At 48.6% G+C, this 26526-nt stretch overlaps 1 long non-coding RNA gene across 2 annotated transcripts; it reads left to right on the top strand.

Moving 5' to 3' along the window:
• The first annotated feature begins 11521 nt into the window (after positions 1-11521).
• On the top strand, positions 11522-15113 carry LOC112811001 (uncharacterized). 2 transcript variants are annotated; one of them, XR_012380371.1, is made up of 4 exons: positions 11522-11737; positions 13080-13155; positions 13221-14054; positions 14246-15113. It is a non-coding gene; the product is annotated as an uncharacterized lncRNA (long non-coding RNA). The 2 variants fall into 2 exon arrangements; XR_012380370.1 differs by having other exon boundaries at positions 13221-15113.
• Positions 15114-26526: the final 11413 nt, after the last annotated feature.

The following is a 26526-nucleotide window of genomic DNA, read 5'->3' on the forward strand; positions in this document are numbered from 1 at the left end:
GCAGGGAGGCCAGGGAGGAAGCAAGTCCCACTGGACCGGAGGGTCCTGCCAAACGAGCCAGCTGATGGGTCAAGGCCAGCATAGGGAGCCTCCTCAACAGCATAGCCGGCTAAAACACAGGGCACTTCGTTCAACTTAAATTTCAGATAAACAATCATTTTTAGTATAAGCATGTCCCCAATATTGCAAGACTTTTTGTTCTAAAATATCATCCACTGTTTATCTGAAATTCAAATTGAATTGAGCAGCCTGTATTTTTATGTGCTACCTCGGGCAGCCCTACTCCTCAAGTACTTATATTCTATAGTTCTTCACTTGCTCCTCAGTAGTACCTTACGAGGTGGTTCTATTGTTGCCATCATCCCCATTTTACAAATGCGACAACGAAGTCGTGGCCGCACGACTAGCAAGTCCATTGCCCCAACTTGTGCTCCTAACGTCTAAGCTACCATACAGAGTTTGGAATCCATCAGACCTTAATTCAAAATCCGGCTCTGCCACTTACTACTAATGACCCAGTGACAGTGACCTTTGGCAAGTCCTTTAGCCTCTTTGAGCCTCCGTTCCTGCCCTGTTGCGTTTTGTGAGAAGTGCTCAGGAAGTGGTACTTGGATACCGATGATCATAGCGGTGATGGTGGTGGTGGCGGTGCCGAGGGGCCTGGAAACCCAAGCAGAGGAGTCACTGATGCTGCTACAGAAAATGAGGAGCCATGGGCAGGCTCTGAGCTGGCAGCAGAGGGGGACGTGACTTCTCCCTTCTCATGCCTGCCTCCTCCTTAGCACCTGGTCTGCTCCGTCCTCTAACTTGCCTCCCTGCCCTCCACCCTTAAGCCCGGAACCAGCCCCTCCCACGTGTGTCAGAGGCATCCTGCCTGGAGCTCGCCTCCAAGTCCAGAGTCCCTTGTTGCTGGTGGTCAGGGTTCACTTCCAGCTCACGTTCCTGACTGTAAGCAGTCCAGGCCTTTCCACTCGTCTGTCAGCTCCTCAGATCACTGCCCAGATGTGCCCACATCCCAGGTCTTGCGGCCATCAGGGAAAAAAAACCCAACAGATGGAGCATTTTGCACCCATCTCCACAAACGGGTTCTCCTTCCTCTTACATAACTCAGTCCAATTCAGACTGCTGGCACGCATGCTCTGAATGCCTTTAATCGACAGATCTACTGAGTAAAATCAAGACAGAAAATATCTGGTGATGAGGTTCAGTGTTAGTCATTTCCTGCCTTCTCGGGTCAAGTCAGGTAGAAGTTTGTTCCTGGCCCCTCAGTTGCCCACTGAAGCCCCTCACTGCCCTGGGTCCGCTTACAGCAGGCCGTCCAAGACAAGCTGCCTCACCGTCTCCACGTGGGTTAGGTGTCCAAGGTGCTGGGGAGCCAGCCCATAGCAAAGATGTCTAGTACCGTCACTGTTTACCTGTTTCCTCCTTATGATTTTTTACCACTAGTAGTCCCTGGAGTCATTAATCCTAGTAAATAAACTAAACAATGTATGGCCAGTTCTCTCCTTAGAACTGTCTCTTCTCCAGGGCTGAAAGAATCACCATCACCTTGACCTTCAAGTTGCCTTCCCGATTCTGGCTCTCAGTCTGACCTGTGCGACTCTCCTGTTCCAGGTCATGACCAGATTCCTGCTCTTATGAGGCAAATAATATTTTTTTAAAGATTTTTATTTTTATTTATTTGACAGAGAGAGAGCACAAGCAGGGGGAGTGATAGGCCGAGGGAGAGGGAGAAGCAGGCTCCCCGTGGAGCAAGGACCCCGATGCGGGGCTCAATCCCAGGAGACTGGGATCATGACCTGAGCCGAAGGCAGACGCCCAACCAACTGAGCCACCCAGGCATCTCAAGGCAAATAATATTTTTGACCCAGATTCCAACCATGTGGTCACTCCTGGTCTCTATTTAGCTCCCTCTCTTGACTTTTAGAACCAATGGCCCCTAGCTCCAACTTGCTCACCGGGCTCTGGGGCCATGCTTCCCTAACTGCCAATGCTGACGTACATCTCTTGTCTCATTTGTTCCCCAGCTCCCCTCCCCTGTGTGCTTCATGTGAGTTTCCAGCCCTCTTCAGACTCTCCCAGCCCTCGTGCTGAGCCCCACCCCCAGGACCCTCAGCCACCCACCCTGCAACACGGACAACACCCGGAGTCCAGCCATCTGTCCCTCATCGAGTGTCCCTGGCCCCACGCCGAGCAGCACCGCATTGGCCCTTGGTTCCCTAGGAAACTGTAGGCTGAACTGGCTGCCAAGTCAATGGAGGGTTTCAGCCATGTGGCTGGCCACCTGGGCAGAACCCTTGCTGATTGCTTTCTTACCTATCACTTCCCCTTTGTGAGCTCTGAAGCCCAACCCTATCTGAGTCACCCGGGCCTTGGAAACCTGTTCCTCTGGAGTCATTTGCTACTTGGAAACCCAGTCCTTCTGGGTCACGGGCACCTTGGACATCGGATGAGTGTCCTGCGTTAATTAAGTCTTTTTGTACTCTGAAATATTTCATCTTGTTCCTGGTGTTCCTCCAGGATGTCCCAGGCCTGTGAGAGCTGGACTCCAAGAGCTGGCCACCCTGTCCCTAGAACCCAAGTCTCTGAGTCACCAGAATCTTGGTGGCTTTCCCTAGATCAACAAAGCCCTGTAGCTGTGCCAGAGTCCTGCCTTCACTCACCCTGCCCCCCACCCCATTCACCCACTTATCCATTCGCAAGTGTTTAGAAAGCATGTGTTTAGAGCCAGATAATGTGTTAGCTCAGGTTCCAAATAAGGAATGGGCAAGACATGGTTTCTAGACATAATTCTCCTTTACCCCTAGATACTTCTATTGGTTTTTCTTTAAAAGGGCATTTTCTTACACCATAACAATGGTCAAACTCAGAAAAACACTGATATAGTGCTATTGCCTAACCTATAAACTTTATTTTATATGGTTTCTGGAGCTCCTCATAGCACAGTAAGAAGCATCAAAGTAGATCTAATTCATTTCAACCATGTAAACAGTGTCACAGTAGGGTTGGGACAAGTTCAAGGTAACAGGGAGCACCTGGGAAGGGCATAACTCCTGCCCCAGGATGCAGGGAATGTCTCCCGAAGTGAGTCTAAGCTGAATGGCCAATGAGTCCAAGTGGGAGGTGGTGCTCCAGATCTCAGCTGTGAAACCTCAAGGAGAGAGAGCAACTCAACTGGGAAAAGAAAAATCATCATTTTTGGAGGGGTAGGCAGGACCTGACCATTCAGAAGGAGTTGGTTGGTATCCTGAGGGCGATGAGGAGGTGCTGAGGGATTCTAAGTAGCACCCACCTCACCCATTCTATTCTTCATGCTCAGATCCACGCTTTGGGACGCTCGCTCCACCATCATGATGGAGAATAAATTAGAGGGAAGGCGAGGTTCTGGACAGGAAGAGGTGACTGTGGCAGGATTCCAAGCCTGTGATGATAATGGCCTGAACCAAGGAAGTAGTAAAATGTACTGGGAGCCTAAGGTCAATGGGACTTACGATTGTGCACCAAGTGTGAGGGCAAGGGAGGAGTCTAGAATGATGCCCAGGAGCCCAGGATGGGAGCACGGTGATGTCACGGACTGTTGTCAGGGGACAGAGGAGCAAGGGGTCAGGGGAACGGGAAGCAGGAAGAGCAGGGCTGAGGCACATCTTGTGAGGGAGCTGTGTCTTCAGGAGCTGTCTTGGCCAGAGACAGACGTCTGCGACATAGCAGCAAGAGAGGAGGAACAGAAGCCAGGAGCACGGCTGAATGGGAAGAGCATAGATTGATGATGGAGCCGAGGAAAGATCAGCATTTAGAGACTGACAGAAATCCACATAGTCCAAAGTATCTCCCATACGGGATACTTAGCAATTGTGATGGAAAAAAAGTAACTTTACAATGGAGAAACCTGGCAGACACCACTTTAACCAAATGATCAACACTACCATTGCCAGGAATGGGACAAATAGCCATCACATGCCTCCGAATATGATGCACAGAGAAGGACACAACATCACTTCTGTAATATTCCTGCCCGAAGTGCAGAATCTGAGTCTAATCATCTGGGAACATCAGACAAACCCTTACTGAAGGACATTCTACAAAATAACTACCCCATGCTCTTCAAAGATGCCAAGATTATGAAAGACAAAGAAAGAGGGGCACCTGGCTGACTTGGTTGGAAGAGCATGTGACTCTTGATCTTGGGGTCGTGAGTGCCCAAGCCCCACGTTGGGTGTAGAGATTACTTAAAAAAAATTTTTTTAGGGGCGCCTGGGTGACTCAGTCGTTAAGCGTCTGCCTTCGGCTCAGGTCATGATCCCAGGGTCCTGGGATCGAGCCCCACATCAGGCTCCTTGCTCAGTGAAGAGCCTGCTTCTCCCTCTCCCTCTGCTGCTCCCCCTGCTTGTGCTCTCTCTCTCTCTCTCTCTCTGACAAATAAATAAATAAAAATCTTTAAAAAAAATTTTTTTTTAAAGAAAAGAAAGAAAGGCTGAGAAACTGTTCTGGATTAAAGGATACTAAGGAACTAACAAACTAAAGAATTCAATGTATAATCCTGGTTTAAATCCCAGACCAGAAGAAAAAAGTCTTTTAAAAAGTTTATTACTAATGTTACTTTGTGACAATTAGCAACATTTGAAATAAAGTTTACAGATTAGACAATAGCACTGTGTCAGTGTTTTCCTGAGTTTGACCATTGTTATGGTGTAAGAAAATGCCCTTTTAAAGAAAAACCAGTAGAAGTATCTAGGGGTAAAGGAGAATCATGTTGGCAATTCATTATGGTTCAGGAAAAAAGGTAATACGGATGGATAGATGGAATGATAAAGCAAATGTGATAAAATGTTAACCTTTGCAGAAGCTGCATACAAGTGGACTGGAATTCACTGTGGCCTTCTTTTCAACTTTTCTGTAAATCTGAAACTAATTTGAGGTTATATTAAGTGCTAAATACTTTTTAAATGGAGTTATAAACTGACTTGTTTCTCTAAGAACTTCAACTTCCATCTCTACCCCTTTTCTCCCCTTTGCAATGTAACTATCCCTTCAAACAGCATTCTCTTTTAAAATTGTGCTTCTAGGGGCGCCTGGGTGGCTCAGTTGGTTAAGGAGCTGCCTTGAGCTCAGGTCATGATCCCAGGGTCCTGGGATCGAGCCCCGCATCGAGCCCCGCATCGAGCCCTGCATCGGGCTCCCTGCTCAGCAGGAAGCCTGCTTCTCCCTCTCCCTCTGCCTGCCTCTCTGCCTAGTTGTGCTCTCTATCTCTCTGGCAAAAAAGTAAAATCTTTAAAAAAAAATTGTGCTTCTAATGTATATAACATTAAACTTGCCATCTTAACCATTTTTAAGGGTACAGTTCAGTAGCGTTAAGTATATTTACACTGTTGTGCAACAGATCTCTGTAAGTCTGAAATTATATATTTTTTAAAGATTTTATTTGTAAGTAATCTCACACCCAACATGGGGGCTCGAACTCACAACCTTGAGATCAAGAGTCGCATATTCTACTGACTGAGCCAGACAGGTTCCCCAGTCTGAAATTGTTTTAAAAGAAAAGTTAAGAAAAGAAAAAGGCAGAAAAGGCACCCAAAGAGGAGACAGAAAGAAGGTACGGATGGAGGCAGAGGAGAAACAACGGACCGTGGGGTGTTAACAGCCCAGGGAGGAGAGTGTCAAGGGGATGTTTGTGGTCTGAGGGGTCAATGCCGCGGGAAGGCCACATAAATGTAAGGGGGAGACAAGACAAACAAACCTCAACCCTGCAAGTTTTGCTCTAGAAAAGCTCTCCATTCTTCATCCGCGGGTGCTACTGGTAGGGAGGGAAGCCTAGAATATTCTTTGACACCACTGGTTCCATGAAAGAGAAGATGGCTTCGGAGTTTCTGCCGGTGTTCCATGTGGCTGAAGGTGGAGACCAAGGGGTAGCCTGCATTTTGGTTTGGAAGGTGTCTCGTGGGCCCACGGCTCCCTCCCCCCCCCCCAGTAACCCCTCTCACCGCCCTCACCTGAGAAGGAGAGCTGAATCCAAAGGGAACTGAAGTTACCCTGTGTAGAGCTGGGTTAAGTGTTATTTCATGGGCTCCCGGTGCCCCAGTGACCCCAGAGACGCAACCTTGGGATGGACGTTGGCATTATGGGAAACGGAATGAATGTGGGAGGAAATTCTATGTAGGGAGCAAGAAGGCTCCAGCAACAGAGCAGGAGACCAGCCAAGAAGAGAGGCTGCTGGAAAGAGGTTCCACTGGACCGCTGGCCGGCAGACGTCAGGAACGTGGGTTCACACCTGGTGTTCTCCACGCTCCCCATGCCATCATTCCCAGGATTTAATAATAGTCTCTTCCACCCACTGCTGCTGGCCGAGTGGTGTCCTTGGACATGAAGACAAGGGGTGTGTTCATATCTGGGAATGACTCGAATCAGAGAGTGAGGCTTGAGACAGCCACAGGAACAGGACAGGACTACTTCAGAGAGAAAACTGCAAGAGTTTAAAAACATATGCAAACCATATGCCTTCAGAAATATTGGGGATCATGCCCCACTTACACATGTTACACCCACATGCTGAATCTTCCTTTGTTAAAGTAAAGAGTAACCTCAGGCAGTCAAAGGAACTAGGGACATTCAGGCCACAGAACTGAAACTGGTTATTGGGGATGTCCATGGCCTTGGCAAGAGCAGATTCAGCATAGAGCTTGGGCAAAAACCCACTCACAGAGAGCCAGAAGAGCGCAGGTGGGGAGAAAGGAAAGGCAGCCTATGCACAACTCATTCAAGGTTTATGGCTGTGAAAAGGAGGAAGACATTGCTAGGAAGAGTCATCTGCCTAGAAACAGAATTTTGTTTCAAGATGAGAAAGACTTCGAGTGAGGGGGAAAGCCAGTAAGGAGGGAAAGACTGAAGATTTAGGGGAGAAAGTAAACAACAGCAGTGGGATTTGGTTGGTTCTAGGGCATTGCTCATTGGAATGAACGCCAAAGCCCTACAGGATAGGGGCTCAGTTCAGAAACCGTCAGGGTGATGCTCCAGAGATCAGCATCATCATTTTTATCTTGAGCCTTAGGAACCGACTGGCTAAATCACTAAGACCAAGCCGTTCTACTCTACCTTTTCTGTTTGGTGGTGTGAGACCCTCTGCTCAACAGGTGACACTAGACTAAGGCTTCCTCATGGCCAACCTTCATATACTTGATTACAGTTAATTCTCACAGCAGCCCCCAAGTAGGCATTATTACCCCCATTTTATAGATGAGCACGTTGCGGCTCAGAGAGATTGAAGAACAAGCAGCAAATAGCAGAGGAGGAAGACAAGCCTGGACCTTATCTCAAAGTTCATTGTTTCTTCACTCCAGCTCTCGGGGAAACAGATTCTAACTCCCCCGAGTTAAGAAAATTATGTCCGATTACCTACAAAATCAATAGTATTACCAAGCTTTTTAGCTGACACCTCCCTGGGTTTTCCAAATTACAGAAATGGGTGCTTCTATCTCTAGAACCACAGAAACCTGAGCCCACACAACCTGTTCAAGTTGCTTCTCTCAAAACCCAGAAACTTTTCACCATTGCTCCTGAAATTTCTCCCCCAGGCCATGGAGCTTTAGAACTGCTGAGAAAGCGGATAAAAGAAGAGCAGGTCTTGGCGTGTGCCTCCAGGGGCTCCAGCAACCGAGCAGGAGACTAGCCAAGAGGTCACAGTTCTAGGTGCTCCTGTTGGCCTCTGAGGCATCTCCAAGAAACCCCAGGACTTCATAGAACACCGTTTAACAGCCACAGCTATTGCTCAGAAAGTCTAGCTTTTTTCCTTTTTTAGTGAAGACACTGAAGCCCAAAGAAGTAAAGTGATCTGCCTAGGGCCGGTGACCGGAGAGTTAGGTGCATTACAAATCCCAATAACCTGTTTATTTCACAGCTACGAAATCCAGCTTTCTCTGATAGAGACTGCTAGATGCCTGCCCAACCCAACAGCAATGCTGTTTCTCCCCCTTGGTAACAGAACCCCAAGTTTATTCAGAGTAGCATTACACCCTGCTGATGGACTAATTTTCCCACCTCCCTTCAGCTGGATCCAGCCATTAAGTTCTAGCCAGTGAATTGCAAGCAAAAAGTATAGTATGGTTCTTCCAGAAAAGTCTCTTTAAAAGAAGGTATAGGCCCTTCTCCCTTTCCTCTCTCCTGCTGCTTGGAAGTCAGGTGTGACGTGTCACTGTGATATGTTGAAACAAAGTGGCCACCCTGCAGGTCCCACCTCTTAACCATGGGCACCTTCCTATGATACCTCAATTCCCATGCTTGCCGTCCTCTGCTCCCGTCCCATCTCCCTTTGTCCTTCCCCAAACACACACCACGAAATGGCACTCTTGCTCCCCCAACAGCAATCCAGTCACGGCGTTGTCCCACTGTGTCCTCTGTGCTGATTCCTCTCCCCGATCCCTGCTCAGCCAGTAGACCCTGAGCCATTGCCCCTTCCCTGTGATTCAGCCAACTACTTTTCAAAAGTTTCTCCTCAGATGGCTCCAGACCGGGAAGTCCCGAACGTCCCCCAGGACAAGAGCTTGTAAACTGGATCTCAGCAAAAAAGAGCAGAACACTTCCATCCCCCACGTGTCTGAATGACACGGCCGTGAGCATGAGCCCTGGCTGGGCCACGTAGCAACTGGGTGATGCTGGGCCACTTAACCTTCCTTTGGCTGCTTCCTTAGTTGGAAACTGGGAATAATAACATGTAACCTACCTCATAGGGCGAAATGATGAGAAGCAGGTGAAGCCCCTAGCACAGTGCGTACAGCATGATAGGTATTCAAGAAATACCATTTGTTATTATTTTTCAACCATGTGTTACTCTTTTATACCTTCCTCCCCACCAGCCTCTGATTAAAGAGAGGCCTCATCGGGGCTCCACGGTGCCTCGGTTATCAGTGTTTCTGTGGCTCCTGCCCCCTCCCGGTCCTGTCCTTCAAAAAGCCAAGCAACGGGGCAGCTCGCCTGTCCTCCTGGGTCTCCCAGGGCACATCCAGGCCCAGGTCAGCATCCACCGCAGCGCCTCACTCAGAGGATTCTTAGCCATTCTCTCAACTTAGAGAGGCCTTCAGAAGGATCTCTCCACTTCCAAAGCATTTTTAAAACACTTTTTTGTAAAACAAAAAACAAAACCAAAAAACAAAAAAGTAAACAATTTGGTGAATAATGTTGATTTTCTTTGTGAAATTTTAGAACAAAGCTAAGTTACCTTATCCATGTCATTAAAATACACACACACACACACACACACACACACACACACACACACATTCCATCCCATTCTAAACTCATAGGCATCAAAGCACCCAGCTGAGGTCTGAATAGCATGTTTTTGCTAATGGTCTCCAGTTGGGAAGGAAGGACGGATCAGGTCTGGGAGCAAATCTCTGTGGGAAAACTACAGTACAGTTTGTCTTGGAGCAACTTGCTCCGGAGTCGAAATCCCAGTACCATTTAGAGATAGCTCTAACCAAGGGAAAACAAAACCCTGAACATTTCTGAAAGAATGCATCAAGGTCTACTGCCTACAATCACTGCCAAACTTGCTATCATGATATAACTTTTATGCTTATTATTTGTAATGATAACAGCGATCCAAAAAAATCGGTAACTTTTCACCGTGCGGTTACTGTGTGCCCGGCACTGTGGTGCTTCGTGGGATTTGATTCATTTGACGCACGCAATTAACTTTTAGTGGAGGAGGTGCTCAATAAGAAAGGCTCTCAGGTCACCTGGGTGGCTCAGTTGGTTGAGTGACTGACTCTCGGTTTGGGCTTGGGTCGTGCACTCGTGGGTCAGGGGATCAAGCCCCATGTCGGGCTCCACGCACAGTGCAGAGTCTGCTTGTCCCTCTCCCTCTGCTCTTTCCCCTGCTCACTCTCTCTCACTCTCTCAAACAAATAAATACAATCTTTAAAAACAAAGGAAGGAAGGCAGGCTCTCAGTGGGACAGCTGTATGACCCCAGGCCTTCAATTCCCCATCTATAAAGTGGGGGATAATACCAGCCAGGGACAGTGGTTGTGAGGATTAGATGAAATCATGTAGACAGAGCAGGTGAGCCCAAGGTTTTCCACTGTCATTTCAGAGGCATTGGGATTTGAATGATACGTTTGAAAAATAGGTACTATATTAATTTTTTAAAACACAGCAGGAAATGGGAAAATTTAAGATTCTACAGTATTTCAGTCTGCCCTTCAAGATGTCCGTCCTGCTGGAGGTGAACTTGGGAGTGGTGTTTGATCTCTTGGTCGAACTTGGGAGTGGTGTTTGATCTCTTGGTCCCGGGAGCCAGTCTCTGCTAGCGTCATTTCACATCAAAGGAGACAAGGAGTAGTCGGAGGAACCGAAAAATGCTGCCCACACTTCAAAGGGAGTCCTCTTCCGGAAGTTGCTAGGGCCTCCCAAGGAGGGTAAACAAGAGTACCGCTCCGGGGACTCCCCGCGAAGGTACAGCGACCTCCAAGACATCCCACTGGCTTCCACGCTGGGACTTGGCACTTTCCGGGGTCCAAACAGCACAGCGGGGAACGAAGGGGCCGCTCTGTATAGAGAATGTTGGCCCCGATGCCTTCCTCCTCCAGCAGGACATTAACGGGCCGCCAGCAGGCTCCATCTCAGAGTGGACCGTCCGTGAAGTCTCGGCCCCTGAAGGCGGAGGCCCCTCTCTTGCCTTCTGTACACCGTCAAGTCCACTCGGACAGCTCTGATGCCTGTGCTTCCACTGGGTGCCTGACGCATGGGATGGCTAGGTTTCAAAATCACAACCAGAAATAAAACACTCCCTATTTTTGGGCGGAGACGGCAGGGATTGAGAGGGGGGAATGGGGGGGGGTGAAGAAGGTGCCTAAAATGATCTGCTTTCTCCTGCACAGGTGCTCTGAGCCCAGCATGTGAAATCCCCCTCCCCGGATCCCTGCCCTCCTGCCGTGGGCCCTCGGCTAAGCTGGCAGGGGGCAGACCGGTCCCCACCCGTGTGTGGCCCACTTTTTCGTGACAGAGAGGAAGAGAGCCAGGCTGAGACGGCTTGGGGAATTTCCTGGCGCTTCCCTAATCGGTTAGGGAGATGGCCAAGCGTCGGCTGACCCTCTCGTGGGCCCCGGGGTAGTCCCTTGGCGCGCTCGGACTCCCCCGCCCCACTGCCTGCCCGCGCCCCCCCAAGACCCTCAAGCATCCCCCTTGCCCGCCCCCCCCCCCCGTCCCGCGCGTTCACAGCCTCTCAACACCCTACTCACCCCCGGCCCACTCGCCCCTCCCAGACCCCCGAGCACATTCCCGACCCCCCGCGCGGTCCCATCTCCAACCCCCACCCCGGCGGGCGCCCCCCGGGTTGTCTCCGGACCCACCCCCCCCGCACCCCCAGCCGAGCCGGCTCGGGGCGGGGGCCCGGATGCGGGGACGTGCCGCACGTGCGCCGCGCGGGGATTGGCAGCGCCGGCCCCGCCTGCGCCCCCGCGCCCCCGCCGAGCTCCCGGGCCCGGCTCGCCCAGGGATGCCCCGTGCCGCCGCGCCCGCGGCTGGTCGGGAGCGCGGGGGCTGCGGGGGCGCGCCGGCCGGGCTGCGGGGTTCGCCGCCCCCAGCGGCGGGGGAACAATGACAGCCGGATGGGAAGTGGGAGGGCGGTTGGAGCGGCCTCCAGAAAGCGCCCCTGACTGCACCGGTGTTCTCTTGCTCGGCGTTGCTAAAACAAGCTTGCTCTGAGGAGCTGTAGATGCTGTTTCTGCCGGGTGAAAATAGTTTCTGTAAGTGATGAAAAAATTTTCCACTTTATTCGGTTGTTTGGCTGGGGCCCAGTGCATTTAAGTCCCGGCGTTCTTCGGGAAGGAGCCAGGAGGTTTACTGCATCCTTCGACCTGTAAATTTCCCGGGGAGAACAGTTAAGAAAGAGCCTGAGCATTTTACCGCAGCTAGCGGGGCTTGAGAAAGTGACAAAAGGCACTGCTCGTGTGCGTGGCTTGGGGACTGATTCCCCCTCTCTGTGCAGGGAACCAGAAATGTGTCCATTAAGGGACTGGTGACGGCTGGGCTTAGCCCCGGAAGGTTCCCCAAAGGAGGTGATTTGAGCGGAGGTTGTAGGTGCCCGGCCCAGGACTGGGCAGGACTGGAAGAGCAGCCTGGGATGGACTGGTGGAGGGGGAGGAGGAGAGGGAGAGGGAGGGGGAGGAGGGGAGGGAGGGGGGGAGGAGGAGGGAGAGGAGGAGGAGGAGGAGGAGGAGAGAGCTCCCACGGGCTACTTGGGGACAGGAGGCAGCAAAGGCGCCCGCAGCCCTCAGTGATTCTCGGCTGTGAACCGCACAGGGCCTGTCGCTCCTCGTCCCAGCTGCAGCCAGCCAATGAAAGATAGACGCAAGGGACACCCCCCCCCGCCCCCGAGCCAATGGAAACCTCCCGGCCTGCGGAGGACTTGCCACTGGAAACATTTAGGGACACCTGGCCAAGAGGCTTCTCTTGGAGGTTGCCTTTCCAGAAGCCCAGGACAGGTGTGTATCAAGGGCCAAAATCCCAGGAGCGTGTTCAAGTACTCATTCTTTAGGATCAGAGCCCCTGCTGCTTGTAAAGACATACAAACGCCATTATAAAGGGCGAGGGGGCAAAGAAGAAAGGGGGGAGGGCAGAGGGGAAGAAGCGTGCTTGCTGACCTGACCATCTTAGAAGCTGGTGAAGGGTTTCTCCCACTGTCCTAGGCCCTCTGTCATTTTCCCTGCGATAAAGTTTAGCATCTTGCATTTGTGTCATGCTTTACAGTTTCCAAACGGCTTTCAGATGCGTGATTTATCTGGTAATCACGCTAACCTATAAGGCAGGTACTATTACTCATATGTAACCAGTGGAGGAAGTGACACTCAGATTTGTTCAACCATATACCCAAAGAGATGCAGCTGCTAGTGATAACGGTGGGACTAGAGCTCAGGTGTCCTGACTGCAAACCCAGGGCTCTTTAAATGCATCCAAGGAAGGAAACCAGGCCTACTTTACAATTTCTGGTGCCCAGGGCACACCCAACAATTAAAAGGAAATCCAGAAGGATGAAGTTAATTTTTTTTCTTAGTCATCGCTCTTTCAAACTGTCCCCTTGAAACACAGGTTGGCTCTGCTATTATACACCCATGTGTGAGGAAGAGATGTGACGGACTCACTGCTAGGAAAGCCAGTGCTGGAGGTAAGAACAGACTGGGGGGGGGGAGGCGGTGAAGATGGGTCACCAACTGTGGCTTTCTTCCTTAGCCATACCTCTCATTAGGCCAACTCAAGATCTGTGGCCCTCTGTCTTCTCTCATATTGGTTGTCCACTGGAGAGGTTTTTTCCTGTCCCGGGCTCTGCCTGCACAAAATAGTCTACACCCAAGGGGCCCTCTGAAGCCTCCACCTCGGCCACTGCCACAGTCCCACCCCTGAAGAAACAAAGACACGCCCCCCTCCCATGGCCATGACAACATTGTTAAAATGAGTTTTGCTCCTAGAGGACGGTCACTTCAGCACTCACTGCATCTCTGCCACAGTCCCAGATGAAGACTCTGGCGTGTTCAGCAAAGTGGGTAATCCTCAGTGGTCCCCAAGGCTGAATGGCCTTCACAGTCAAGCTTTTTAAAAATGCACATCACTGAACACGTCTCTGGGTTGGGATTCAGGAGGTCCTGGATGTGTGCTATTTGTTCTGTTTTGTTTTATTTTATTTATTTATTTGCTAGAGATAGAGAGCATGGGCGCGAGAGAGTGAGCCAGAGCACAAGCAGGGGGAGCTGCAGGCAGAGGGAGAAGCAGGCTCCCCGCTGAGCAAGGAGCCCGATGCAGAGCTCCATCCCAGGACCCTGGGATCATGACCTGAGCCGAAGGCAGACGCTTAACCCACTGAGCCACCCAGGCGCCCCTCTTTGTTTTGTTTTAAATACCCTGAAGTGATTTAGGTGATCGGCCAGGTTTGGAACTGCTTTCATCTGAATTGGTGGATTATTGGTCAAGCGAGGAGCCTGTCATAGAGATGTTCGAATTGCCTAACAAATGGGCAGAATGACAACTCCATTCATAGGAGAGCCCAAAAGGGAACTAAAACTGCTCACGGTAGGAAAATTCTGTGTTGAGTGTACAACCTTAGAGGAATATAGGGCTAGGGAACTGAGAATGGGTGGGGACTTATTTTCACTAAAATGAAATTAAAGAGTCAGAACTCTAAATAGAGATAAGGTCAGTGGCTTATATTTACATGACTTCTGATCAATGGGCCGTGTTTGCTTCATTTCCTTACTCTCTAGATGTGCACTGTTCCTATAGTAGCCACTAGCCACATGTGGATGCTGAGCACTGGAAATGGGGCTAGTCCAAATTGAAATTGCTGTCCATGTAAACTGCACACTGGATTTCAAAGACTTTGGAAAAGTAACAGCTAATGGACACCTTTAACATTGATTATGTGTTAAAAGAATATTTTGGATCCCCTGAGTTAAAGACATAATTAAAATTCATTTCACCTGTTTCTTTTTATGTGTTTTTACCGTGGCTCCTAGAAAATTTTAAATTGCATATATGGCCTGTGGGGGCTAAAAGCATTCTTGATCTGGGTGATGGAGATACACATGTATGTATGTACGCACTGAAATTCATCAAACTGTGCCCTGAAGCCTTGGGTACTGCACTGTTGCATATAAATAAAAATCAAGTTTAAAAAATTTAAAAAACAGGAATGCCTGGGTGGCTCAGTCGGTTAAGTGTCTGCCTTCAGCTCAGGTCATGATCCTGGGGTCCTGGGATCCAGTCCCGCATCAGGCTCCCTGCTCAGCACGGAGCCTGCTTCTCCCTCTCCCACTCCCCCTGCTTGTGCTCTCTCTCTCTCTCTCTTTCTCTCTGACAAATAAATAAATAAAATCTTAAAAAAAATAAAATTAAAAATTAAAAAAACAAACTAACAATGGCTTCCTCTTGCATTTAGAACAAAAGCTAAGCTCCTCTCCATGGCCACCCAAGACCTGGCCTACTCCTCTCCCTCACCAGATACCAGTCTCCCCATGGCTCATTGACCTTGCCGCTTTTCAGATGTGCCTTGCCCATACCCATCTTGGGGTATTTGCATTTTCCTCCGCTTGTAAGGTTTTTCTTCCACATCCTCTTTGCTCCCATTTATGTTTCAGCTCAAACATCACCTTCTTCTTCCCTGACCACCTATATCGGTTAGGATGTTTCTGGTCAAAAGAAACAAGAAACCCAAATTGGCTTAAACATTGAAGGGAATTTAGTGGCTGTTAAACTATGAAGTCCAGAAGCAAATCAGGCTCCAGCCAGGGTATAGTCAGGGCCTTGGATCCTTTTTACTATGATTCTCTGGGGTCTCCCCTCAATAGGTCACCTTAATCCTCATGCTAACCACCTATATGTTAGCAAAATGGCTTCAATGATCTCTAGCTTCACATCCATATCTCACCTCATCCAGAAGGAGAGACTTTCATGTCCTCCAACACTCAAAGGAAAGTCCTGGACTTTACCTAACCAATCCCTTAGCCCAGGAGAATCCCACACACTCACTGGTGTAACCCTGAACCAGTCACTGCTCCTAGGACCCTAATTAGGCTTAGGCCATGAAAGCCCCATGCCACCCAAATCTCAAGGCTACCATGTATTTGAGCGATTCAAATGGGTGCTGGGGAGGCAGCTGATGTGTCCACTAGACCACCCTACCACCTTGAGTCACTGTCTAGACCAGTGCTTGGCAAACTTTTTCTGTCAAGAAAAATAGTAGATAATTAGCGTTTGTGAGCCTCCTAAGGGTTTGTTTATTTTATAATCCTTTAAAATACATAAATCATTCTTAGCTCATGGGCCTTACTAAAATAGGCCAAGGGCCGGATTTGACCCAAGGGCCACGGTTTGCCAACCCTGATCTAGACCACTGTGATGCGTGGGATGCCTAAATTGACTTTGTTAATTTGTTTCCCCTGACTACAGTGGAAGCTCCGTGAGAGCAGGAACCGTGCATCTCATTCACCACTCTTCTCAACACTTAAAATGGTGCTGCGCACGGAGATGCTCAATAAATACTCACTGGATGAACGACGATAAAAACTTTATGGCAGGGGCGCTTGAATGGCTCAGTCGGTTAAGCGTCTGCCTTTGACTCAGGTCATGATCCCAGGGTCCTAGGATCGAGCCCCGTGTCAGGCTCCCTGCTCAGTGGGGAATCTGCTGCTTTCTCTGCCCCTCCCTCCTGCTCTGCTCTCTCTCTCTCTCTCTCAAATAGATAAAATCTTAAAAAAAAAAAAAACCTCCCTCTAATTCTAAAACAACAACAACAACAAAACAAAACAAAGCAGAAAAAAAACAAACCTTATGGCAGAGTAGCAGGACCCAGTGCCTCACTCTGGCCTGGCTTTTTCTGCCCTCCCCGTCTAGAGGACACCGCTGTCCCCTATGGGCAGGAATGCTGCTGGTCCATGAGATGTCTTTATGCAAACCAGGAAAAGGTGACCCCTCTGGCTGGTGCAGCCCAGCCCCCAGGACTGTGGTGAGGGGGTGAGCACTGGATTGTGTACAGTGGCTCTGGGGTGGAGTTCTGAGTCTAGAGTTCTAAGATCTCACCTTCTGATATTATTCCCACACCTCTATGACAAAATCTTATGTGTGTGCTCTGCTTGCTGCTTTGATTCTCTGTTCTTTCACCAACTCCCAACACCCTTGTTCCAGTTTTCAACAAAATGACTGCCATTTGCATGTACTGAAGTGAAATTCTCATTCGGTACTTGGAACTGCAACCAAGTGTAACAGAATGTGGCACAGGGTCAGTGTGTGGTTGGGGAGGGATTTCTGTCTCGTGTGCTTACTACACCTCAAGAAAGACCGTGGGAAACTGGAAAAGGGGCCAGCCAAAGTTGTCAAGGAAATAGGGAAGCTACCATAAAAACACAGAGTGATATGTTGAGGGTTCTTCCATCTGGGGAGACAAAGGCTACGAAGGAGTAACATCTGTTGGATCATGAATGTTATGGTTAGGGTGGTCATGAACTCATTCACCAAATCCTGAACTAGACCAGGGTGCTCTACTTAAAGCTTGAGAGAACTGCGTGTAGGAAGAATAGAAGAAAATCTGACTTCACTCGGTGGGTGGTAAGCTCATGGAACTCATTACCCCAAGCAGGAGTCAGGCGGGAAATAAAAATGCCCAGTAACTCTGTGGAAGGCAGCTGTTGACAGATTTTAAGGACTTAACTAGAGGAAGGAGGAATGCCTTGGGATATCAGGATGGGCTCTTAGAAGCGGCCGACAGGGGGCATAACTTGCTGTTCACATGGCTTCCCTTCATCTCCCCGGCAGGGACAGAGTTCTAAGCAGGACAAGACCAGGAGGCAAGGCTGCCCTCTACCCCACGGCCTGGGCAGTCTGGAAGATCGTCTTGCTCGGGGGTAGGGGGCCTCACGGATCAAAGAGTGACTTTTCCAACTTGGGTTTCTCTAGGCCAGCTGCAATCTATTGCTGGGAATCTGGAGGTCACAGAGACAGTGGAATGATGTTTGTGGAAACTTCACATAAATGTCTCCTCAGTGGAAACTCACCTGTTGTCATTACAACAGCTAACATATATCATGTACTGTGTGAGGTTATAAGTACTTACTCATTTAATCCTCATAACGACCCTGTAATATGGGTACTGTTATTTCCTCATCCTTTTTGACAGATGGGAAAACCGAGGCACAAATAAATAGCTTTTTCAAGGTCCCACAGCTAGTAAGGGATCCGGGATTCAAACTCAGGCTGACTGACTCTGGAGTATATCATTTCCCCATGAAACTGGGGTTAAGGCCACTCCTACAGTTCTGCTGAGGAAGACACTGCTCAGCTCCAGTCGGGTGTTGCCATGAAGGAAGGCGAGCCCATTGGGACCATGTGCATTTTTTCAAGAAAAGTCCTGAGAGTCAGCACTTGGTTCTGGATTGAACAAACTGGGCTAAATCCAGCCTAAAGTCATCTGGCTCCTGACTTCTGCTCTACCCATACCGCCCCCCTCCATTGACATGTCTTACAGACAGGATGCTTTTGTCCATGTCCGGGGGCAACCAAGTTACTAGGCATGCACTCTGAGCAGAGCAGGGGAGACTGGTGGGGACAGACTCGTGGGGCTGGGATGCTTCTGTGGCTGGGGCTCTGTCCCTAATGGAACAGACTTGGTGCCCCTGTCACTAAGCAATGACTGGTAATCTCTCTGCTCCCTTGCAGTTCCAGGACCCAGTGAATCCATGAGTGCCATCACAGAAAGCAGCATCTAAGGCTCTGACACAGAGAGAAAGGCTGGATGTGTGGGAAGATTGGCTCTGTGGCATATAGGTTGATAGTCTATAATACACACATAAAGCACACAAAATGTGCAAAACCCTGGGCTACACCTTAGATTTGGCATGTACTGAGAAAATGCGTGAGGCAGAGACAGGCCGAGGAGCCTGTGGCATCAAGTGGAGCCTTCATTCAAGGTCGCCCCATAGGGTTGGGCAGGTTGTGCACTGCACCTCAAGTGCACAGGGAAGACTGGGGGCCTTTTTCTAGTTTGCACAAAGGCACTCTCTGTTTGCTAACTGAGCACTCCTGAGGCTGTGTCTGCCCAGAGGAAGGACCTTTTCTAATTCATATCAAGTCTCCACAGGTACCATGGGGACCCTGAAGAAATTTGGGGCGCTGTTCTACAGCAAAGAGCCTGATGCACCACCTCAGGACAGGGCTCTGAGCTCAATGACAGGACCAAGCTCAGAACACAAGGATCCAGAGCCCTCACTCCCCTGTGCCCTGCACAGTCTCAACCAGCCAGTGCTCCTGGGGGGAAGAAGAGGGAGGGCAAGGAGGCCAGCCTGCAAGAGGACCTGGTTCAGCTTCCTCATCCCATCCCCCCATGAGGAGAGCAAGGTCTACCCAGCCCCTGGGAGCAGGAAGTGGGAGAAAAGGCCACACCTGGGCACACGACCCTTTATTGCACAAGAGCCCCACCCCTCATAAACGTGGCGGAAACTGTCCTGGATCCTGACCTCACAGACTACAGCAGCGACCTGGAGGGAAGCCAGCAGAGAAGAGGGGCGGAGACTTTCTCTCCCCTACGGAACAGGGAACACGGTCTCATTCAGTCCTCACAATTTCCCTTTTCACTTGTCAGGACCCCGAAAAGCATGCTCAAGGATAAGGAAGTAGGTCAAGGTCAGATAACTAGTAAGTTGCAGAAGTGGGCTTTGAACCTGAAGCAGATGCTATGGCCCCTGCCCAAGCTCCCCTTCAGGGCTGATGACCCCTCACAGCCAGTCCCTCCCCAGGAACAGCCCTGCCTGAAGGCAGCCACCCCATCCCACACTGGCCCCTTCCTGGGGGCAACCCCAGTCCAACTCAGCCGTGCTGGGGAGGGGGAGGGGTGCAAAACTCTAGCCCTTGCTCCAATCTGGGACAATTCTGAAGGGCCATCCTGGAGTCTGAGCTTCTGTTGCAACTGTTGCATGTCCACATCTCCCTCTGCCCAATCCTGCTCCCCTCACTCTTAGAGCTGCTGCTGGGGGGCACGCTCTCCGATAAACTCTCTGCATGCAAATCTCCCTCTTAGAATTGGCTTTTGGCGCATCCCACCTAAGACCCCTGCACTTCCCACCTTATGAAATGCTGCCTCCCACCCCATGCTTGCCAGGATGGAAGAATCCAGAATCCAAGTAGAGAGGGTGAGGCAAACCAGAGATGAGCAACAGCAGAAAGCCACCGCCACCCCTAGGCTGGACGGACAGAAGGGCGGGGGCAGTGTTACCTGAGCCTGGGGATCGCCCAACAGAAGCCAGAACCACAGTGGGTCACGTCAGGTCCGTCCAGGAGGAGAAAACCTCTACTGGAGACACACAGCCCTAGCTGGGAGTGGGTGGGTGAGACCCTGGCTCCTCCCTTCCTTCCTCCTTCAATTTTAGGATTATAGACTATTTATAAGCACACAGAGTGTATACCCAGGTTTAAATTTGCACATATTTAGGTAATATTTAAAACTAAAAATTTGGCGCCTGAGTGGCTCAGTTGGTTAAGCGTCTGCCTTCGGCTCAGGTCATGATCCCAGGGTCCTGGGATCGAGTCCCACATCGGCTCCCCCTGCTCAGCAGGGAGCCTGCTTCTCCCTCTCCCTCTGCCTGCCACTCCCCCTGCTTGTGCTCTCTCTCTGTCAAATAAATAAGTAAAATCTTAAAAAAAAAAACACTAAAAATTTTAAGTCAGTCCAGGTCCCTTTTGAAAGGGAAACATCGCTGTAGAATGATATGCTGCAGGAGGGCCCCAAAGCACCACCAGCTGCAGCCCCAGCCCTGCACACCCTTAATGTCCAGACTTTCTATTGCTTTGATCCCCTCTGGATTGGGGGTGGAGAGTCCAAAATTGCCCAGGGAGCCAGAGGATTTTTACAGCCAGAGGGTCCATCCTATGGAGGGGCCCCATGACTTTAGGCGACCATCACTCTGGGGGATTAAAGTCACCTCCTGGCTTTTTAATCTCAGCCTAGAAGGGGACATGTGGGCGCACAGTCTCCACCTCTGTGGTTCACAGGAGAATGACTGTGCATATCTTTTTTAAAATGGAGAGGAGTCGGGACACCTGGGTGGCTCAGTCATTAAGCGTCTGCTTTTGGCTCAGGTCATGATCCCGGGGTCCTGAGATCGAGCCCTGTGTCGGGCTCCCTGCTCGGCGGGAAGCCTGCTTCTCCCTCTCCCACTCCCCCCTGCTTGTGTTCCCTCTGTCGTTGTGTCTCTCTCTGTCAAATAAATAAATAAAATCTTAAAAAAAAAAAAAAAGACTTTCTCTTCCTCTGCCCTTTCTCCCCATGCTTGCACATGCGTGCTCGCTCTCTAAAATAAATAAATATTAAAAAACAAAATAAAATGGAGAGGAGTCATTGGCACTGATAATAGATAGAATGTGAATATATGTGGTTTGTATCGTGTGGAGGGAAAGAGCCCCTGGCCTGTCTCCAGGGGAGGAAAACAAGGTCCAGTGGAGAGATGAGGACTGAGGAGCCCAAGCCAGCTCCTGGCTCCAAGGAGGCCAGGTCCTGCCCCGGAGACCAGCTGCCATCCGTTTGTTTTTCAGTGGGCTGGGGACCGGGCTGAAGGCACATCTGCTTCTGTTTATTCTTTCTCCTTATCTTAACAGGCCCCCACCTACCACTCCCTGTTACCCCTCACCACCCCTGGAGCGCACAGGTGCCTCTTGCTGTCCCACACAAAGACTCTCGGGGCTGGGAAGGGGCGGGGGGACAAGCTGGAGACTTGGTGTCCCGAGTGAAGTCTCCTCACTAAGCACCACCCCAGGCTCAAGGCGACGCTAAGGTCGGAGCGGCAAAAGGCGAGAGGAATAAAAGGCTGAAGACTCTCCTCCCAAGAAGGAAAGCAGGAAACTGGCAGGTTGCTAGGGACAGCCCTAGCTCCTAGCTCTAAGAGAAATGTAATTACATTTAAATTTCAGGTTACACCTAGGCTAATAACTACAACTGGAAATTCCTGTGGGGAGGAGGAAGTGTTCTCTCATCAAGAGACCACAGAGGGTCACTCTCCCTTGAACCCAGAACAGTCAGTCTTGTACAGGAAGAACTTCACTCAGATAGGGCCCCTGCTGGCCACCAAGGCAACTTTGTGCAGTTTAGAAAAAGGGGCCCCTTCCTCCAGGCAGTCCCCCGTCCTGCTTCCCAGCACCCTAGGACAGGAGAAGCAGGACACATTATGTAATCCTAGCGGCTCTCCCTCCCTCCCTCCCCTCACCGCCCCCCTCCATTAACCTGGCCAGCCTAAGCTCTGGGTAGACCACCCCAGAAGCAGAGAAAACCGCCAGTAGGTGTGAGAAAAGCTTGAAAGGCTTTTAACACTGACTTGGTCCAGAGCCCCTGCTCCATTTCATTCCATGAAAAGGCTTCTAGTGGAGTTATAAGAAAGCTTTCTCATCACATTCCAGGCCTGACCTGGATTATCCTAAACTGTGATTACTGGCAATTTAGAATACATGAGAAAGGTACCAGATTTCTCCAGGATTTCCTTCTTTAAATTTTCCCTCATGCCTGTCATCTTCAAGCATGGTTTTTGTTTCTGTTTTTAATTGTAGATATCATGAAGTTCTGTTCTTTTTAAGTAGGGTTTTGTTTTGGTTTTGGTTTTGGTAGCAAAATTGGCAATATGGCATGGTGGTTCCAAGCTTGGATTCTGGGGTCAGAATGATCTAAGTTCCAATTTTAACTCCCCTACTTGCTCGCTGAGTGGCCCTGTGCAGTTTACTTCTCCACACCCCAGTTTGTTCATCTGTAAAATGGGGATAAGTAAAAGTGTTTACCATAAAGAATTGGCCCATGGATTAAATTAGGCGATGCACAGAAAACCCTTGGGGCTGGGCACACAGCACCTAAGAACCATTAGCTACTGCGAAGCTTATTTTAAATGGGTAAGGAAACAACACCTTACTTCAGGGTAATCGAGAAGGATGACCATGTTTTCTGTCCCTTGGAGAAATGTCTGATTCTCTGTCTGGGGCCGAGAAAGTGAAAGTGGGGCATCAGATTGTGCCAAAAGACTGGGAAGTGTTCAAAAAACATAGGAGATACAGAAGAGATTCTTACTGGCCACATTTGGGACAGTTTGAGCATCAGGATGAATAATGACTACAATTGGTAACACACTGAATAAAACAAAATCCATGTGTCCATAGTGATATTCCACACAAGGGGGAAAGGAAGGGAAAGAGCTAATAAAAATGGAAGGAATAATAGAATCGGAAATCACTATTTTGCAGCCCCCAATAAAAGAAGTGATTTACACAAAGATTATCAACGGAGCCACTGGATAAAAGATGTTCACATTGCCTCAGATGACTTATGTGTTCCTAAGGGGGAAAATTTCCCTTCACAATAGGGAGATCTGGGGGTCGCCATCTTAACTGAGCAATCAAACTGAGCATCACCAATGGTGCAACAATTATGCGCCTTCTGATGTAACAGAATGTGAAAAACACAATGTCACCTGTGAATTATTCCTGCCAACGTAACTAACATGAATCTAACCAAGCCTCAGGACTACATTCCAGGGTACAGGAAAGATGGACACAGGGAAACAAGTTAAGTTATACCAGGAGGAATCAAGAATATACCACCTCACGTGTGTTTCACTGTGACAAAGTCTCTCTCCTCAGCCAGACTTGTCCAGCTCCTCTGCACATCTTTTTTTTTTTTTAAGATTTTATTTATTTATTCATGAGAGACAGAGAGAGAGAGAGAGGCAGAGGGAGAAGCAGGCTCCCAAGGAGCAGGGAGCCCGATGCGGGACTCGATCCCAGGACCCTGGGATCATGACCTGAGCCGAAGGCAGACGCTTAACCATCTGAGCCACCCAGGCGCCCCATCCTCTGCACATCTTTTGATTAGGCCTTGACCTTGGTCCTCACTCTGTCCTGGGCCTGCCCAGCCAGTCTTAGCAAAGAATCTTGCTAAATCATCCCCGACCGTTGACATCTGGTCCCCCTTGACTTCTGATCAAGGTCCTCATCCCCCAGCTTTGATGTCTAAGCTCTAAGCTTTTACTTATCCCCCTGACATCTGCCCTTAGTACTTGTCCATCCACTGACCCCCTTGTCCTGCCCGTCAACTAGAAATCCCCACCTGTCCTTGTTTCAGAGTTGAGCCTGATCTCCCTCCCTTATTACAATAATCTTGAATAAAGTCTTTCCCTTCGTTTGAGAATAATTTTTTCCTTAACACTTCAAAAAGTTAATGTCATTTTTTTAAAAATGACATTACTTCAGAATAAAAGAAGTTAAAAAGACATAACAATCAAATGAATATAAGAAAGATACTGTGATTGGATTCTGGCCAAAAAAAAAAAAAAAGGCAAAGAAAATCTACAAAAGATCTTTGTAGGACAATTGGATCCTTCTGATTATGGACTGGATATTACAAAATTCTAAAATTGTTAGTTTTTGTATATGTGATAATGGCAGGGCTGTGCTTTGTCTGAAGGTTCTTGGGGAAGACCCTGCCTTGCTTCTTCCTAGCTTTTGGCGGTTGCTGGCAATCCTAGCTGTTCCTTGGCTTAGGACAGCATTAACCCCTCTCTCTGTCTCCACAGTCACATGTCCTCTTCTGTGTGTCTCTCTGTGACTTTAAATCTCTTCTCTTTATAAGGACACCAGTTATTGGAGGGGCCCACCCTACTCCAGGACGCTTTCATCTTAACTTGATTACACCTGCAAAGGCGCTACTTATAAATAGGTCACCTTCACTGGCGCCAGGGTTTAGGACTTGAGCCTGTCTTTTGGGGGAACATAATTCAACCCACAACAAGGGTGGATATATCAGCATGTCTGAAATTTACTTTCAGCTCTTTCAGGAAAAAAGAAAATTATTGCTACAGAAAGAGCGAGAAAGGAAAAATAATGTAGTGAATGTGATCATCGTGAAATCTGAGTGGAAGATATAGGGGTGAGCATTGTAGTCTTTCAACTTTTCTATATGTTTGAAAATTTTTAAAATAAAAAGTTGAAAGAAAAACAGACTGCTGACAATTCTGCCCTCCACAACCCTATTGTTTCATATATCTGGGGCAGAGGCCAGGAATATGTATTTTTAACAAGCATTCCCTCTTTTTTTTTTTTAGAGAGAAGGGGCAGAGGGAGAGGGAGAGGGAGACTCTTAGGCAGACTCCCTGTTGAGCATGGAGCCCAACTTGGGGCTCGATCCCAGGACCCTGAGATCATAACCTGAACTGAAGTCAGGAATTGGATGCTTAACTGACTGAGTCACCCAGGTGCCCCAAGAACTCCCATTTTTAATAAACATTTGAAGGTGATCCTAACGCAACAGTAGGGTTGAAAAATACCATAAATATTAATACTATACTACACTATTCTATTAAAAACACTACTAACATTAAATACTAAATATATCATAAATATGTATAAACACTAAAACACTAAATATATTTTAGGAAATATAAATACTAACTACCATAAACACTAAACACTATTTTTATATTTATAATACCAGATACTATAAATATCATAAATACTAAATATATTATGAACTCACATGGATGTATTTAAATCCCCTGCCCCTTCTTTCTACCAACATACTCGAAGATGTATTCTTTTTAGAGCATAAATTTATGTAAAATTGTATCAACATGCACACACACTCACTACAAACATGGTGGGTATTTCAGTGAACACTGGCCAATGTAACAATGTCTAACAATTTATTATTACATACATACTTCACAGTAGGGAGATATAGCCAAAGTAAGTTTATTTCTCTTGAGCATCAATAGGCTTCAGCTAGGATTTTTTTCCTTCCCCTCTCTGGTCTTCTCTCTCTTATGGGTATATGCTTTTTTTTTTTTTTTTAACTCTCTTTACTCACATTTTAGTGGGGTTTGGGGAGGAGGCTGAGGCTTATGCACATGTTCAATCTGCTATGTTTAATGGGAAGTCCTCAGAACCCAAAGTTTTCAACTCTAATTTTATTGAAATAGGCTTCCTCGTGTAAACTGAGTCCCAATTTCAAAATGGAAGTCAAGGAGAAACGGGACTTGGTTCACATAGTTTGAAGACCACTTTCCAAAAATGCGTGGGCCTGTGTGGCTAAGTCTGAACGATCAACCCGAGTATAATTGTCTGACCATCATGTGTGGACTGTGTATACACAGCTCAAACCCAAAGCCCCAGCCTCGTCCCTTCTGATGAAACACCAGTGCCCACAAACAGAAGGTTCCCCTTTTCTTGCCCTGGAATAAACAGGAAGGTCTCTTGGGGCTGTGGTCTTAGGGCTCTAGCTCTGCCCCTAATTTCTTCAGACCCTTTGCTAAGAACCGAGTCATTGCAACATCACACCCAGCCAGCTGTCTCAGCACAAGAAAAGCTTTGCTGTGGTATGAGGTTTTGTGGGCTGCAAACTACATCTAGGTCAGCAAATTAAATTCCACGGTGTGGTTCCAGAGTCCAGCTCCATCTAACCAAAGGGCTGTCTGACTTCAGCCTCTGGGCACTGGCTCTTTTGGTGTTTGGGAGACCAGGCCCCTCGGAGGGTGTTTAAGGAACAACCCTTCAAGCCTAAACCACTAGATGACATATGCCTACACTCAGAATCTTGTTTTCTCCACCAGGGCTCTAGGGTATGGGAGGGTAACAACACTCCTCCCCTGCAGACATTGAGATTTGTGTGTGTGTATTGGGACAAAGGGGTAAGATGGAGATGTGCTTCTTTGTTCCTTAGTTTCGCCTACTACGTGTGTTTCTTTGCCGCCACGTTGACACAAACATGAGCTTTTTTTTTTTTTCCCCAGTTCCCTTTCATGGAAGTTTTTAAGAATAATTTCACAACAGGTGACCAACTGGTATACCTAGATAGGGTTTTACAAAAAGCAGTATCTCAATGGAGTGGAGTCACCCTGGTTTAGGAACTGAGTCTCAGATTTATAGTGGATAAGCCCTCAGAAACTAAATTATGTTAAAAATTCAAAACAAACAAACAAAAATTCAAAACAACTCAGCAAATACTTATTTGAGGGTCTGCTGCTATCCAGGG

The sequence above is a fragment of the Callorhinus ursinus genome, unplaced genomic scaffold (genome assembly GCF_003265705.2).
Source record: "Callorhinus ursinus isolate GAN/ISIS: 27379988/994484 unplaced genomic scaffold, GSC_fseal_2.0 scaffold12, whole genome shotgun sequence".
Classification (NCBI taxonomy): Eukaryota; Metazoa; Chordata; class Mammalia; order Carnivora; family Otariidae; genus Callorhinus; species Callorhinus ursinus.